At 37.6% G+C, this 2,500-nt stretch overlaps 1 protein-coding gene across 2 annotated transcripts in view; it reads left to right on the forward strand.

The window, feature by feature from the left end:
* Nucleotides 1–2,500, forward strand: part of LOC138022792 (pancreatic secretory granule membrane major glycoprotein GP2-like) — a 41,382-nt gene that overhangs the window by 14,139 nt on the left and 24,743 nt on the right. The window lies entirely within an intron of this gene.

Here is a 2,500-nt window from a genome sequence, read left to right on the forward strand (position 1 = left end):
GGTGCCAAAGCAAAGCCCCGTTGCACTTAAAGAGACCCACACGTCAAGCACAAAGAGCCTATCTGCAAATAACCTCGAATAGGTATATCAATTTGATCCTTGTTATAATAAATATATCATGAGAAGAATTAATTGAATAACAAATTGGTCATTTTTAACACTTGAATTTCTTGAAGAAACATGATTTTAAGTTGTTTTGAATAGGAATGTTTAATAACCGTAATTTGTCACTTATCTGCTGCACTTCTGGTATTCTATTCGTAAATTTCTTTTACTTGAGTGAAAAATTCAATATTTAGCAACCGAAGGAATGAAGTGTATTGAAATATCTATTACCCCAGGCAGTGTGTCATATTTTAGGAAAGGAGAAAAGAGTGAATCAAGCGGAATTGGTCCAAGGAGCTATCCTTGAGGTGCGCGGCAGGAAGTACTTACGAAGCTAGAACTTACGTACATTTTTCATAGTGACTATCTATAGGCGACTTTCACGATAGTCTCCGATGTAAAGCAAGTCATATGCATGGCAATACCTGTCCACGTATATCATAAAACTCAAGTCTTTTGCTGGCAAAACTTCCAGACAGCTTCCTAATCGGTTATCGGTTTCAGTATTCATACATTTAGCCATTCAGTCTCAACATTGCAAAATTATTAGAGATCAAAGAACTGTACTATGCACTTACCTGTGAATCGAGATCTATAGTCCTGTGTCTTCACCGCTACACTTCAGCGACGAACAAGATTAACCGAACACAGTTCTTTTCATTATTTACTTTTGTATACTAATCCTAACCTGAACCTATTTTTTCTCGAGGTTTAATTTTGGCTCCAAACAAGTTTCCTCAATTCATCTGAGTGCATATTCTACCTAGGTAAAGTGAGGATCACCAATTTAACCTGTAAAAACGGATTCAACCTGAGACCGGGTTTTACCTGCAACAGCAAATGGGCAAATTTATGTACTCCTATCAAATCTCGACCCTTCCCGTTCACTGTTAGCAAACAAAATTGTTTTACTAAAAAATGCAAATACATTCCTATTATACAAGAAAATATCAGACCTTCCAATTAGTTTACTGCAGAACTAATACTAATAAACAATTCTCCGCGCTTTTTATCAAGGTCATAAGTTGTTTCTGCCAACTCTCTTGCCTACGTATACTTTAAAGAAAAAACTTGAAGCTATATTTATTTGTAACAATTATTAATGTATAACGCAGTTGAGGGTGTATATTGTTTCCTATGAAATTCATGTTTGATTGTTAAACATCTGAAGTGCAATCTGTCTACTTTTTGGCCTTTTATCCTATTTAATATCTTTCAGTTTTCGAATCTCTAATTATCTCAGTCGTTCGTTAGTTAGAACAGATCCATTCTAGGTCGTGTTACTGAGGAGGTCTTGCCTAAGTTCGTTCAGACTGATAATGCGTCTCTAGTATAAAAACGGACGTGACAATGCTTTGGATGTTTTTCCTGATTTTCAGTCCTCTGTGACAGTTACAGAAGATCAGATTATTTCACATTTTTGGCATGAAATGCGTTAATATCATTTTTGGGAGATGGGAAGATACGTCAACCCAAAATGAATGGTATTCGGTTTACGATTTCACGGAATAATTGCTTTGGTTTTCGGTTTTATACACTTCCTTGAAATCCGTGTCATGCATGATCACTGTGAAACTCGGAAAACCGCGAAGTCCAAATATAACTATTATATTTCTGCAATGTTAATTGTATGTATAGTGAACAAGCAAAGTAAAACCCACAATAAGATACTATAAATAATCATACCAGTGTTTACGGATCTGCGAGTTTTGTAGTAAGAAACTGTATTATCTTTCTTTGCCCTCTCTGTTGCTGGAGTTCTTTTAAGAAGCTATACCACTTTTTCGTGATCTGTCAAAGAGCAGGAATGGTCCACCCTTAATTCAATGAATTCATTGGGTGTCAGTAAAGAGGTAACTGGGTGGTGTCAACAATATCGACTCCCTATGTAAAAAGAGTGGAGGCAGCCACGTCCCAATTCAAGGTAACGTAACTCTTAAAACTGTGGGCTTTTAGTCTTCTGGTTTCTTCTTCTGTTTTTCTGTTATCCATTATATACTGTGCATACTGTTTCTCTGTGCTCACTGTTCCTAGGTGCATAAGTTTCCTCTGTGCCTACTGTTCCTCTGTACCCTCTGTGCCCACTGTTCCTCTAATCCAAGTTCATCAAAAGAGAATGAACAGTTCACTGAGGATCATATTCTCTGGAGTTCTCTGGTTCGTTTCCAATAAAATGACCGCTCCATGACATTGCAACGGATTACAACACCTGCAGAGTGTCAAAACTTGCGCTTCTCAATTAAAAGTATGTTACGAATCCTATTACGCCGTACTAGTATTCCTTTGAAGTACTTACAGTTAGGGCTTCGAGCGTCCCATCATGAAGGCCCTTCGTGCACCTCGAATCACCGAGAGCCTGCTCGCAGGCTATAGTCTTCGTTGAATGAAAGGGACA

The sequence above is a fragment of the Montipora capricornis genome, chromosome 11, assembly GCF_036669925.1.
Source record: "Montipora capricornis isolate CH-2021 chromosome 11, ASM3666992v2, whole genome shotgun sequence".
Taxonomy (NCBI): Eukaryota; Metazoa; Cnidaria; class Anthozoa; order Scleractinia; family Acroporidae; genus Montipora; species Montipora capricornis.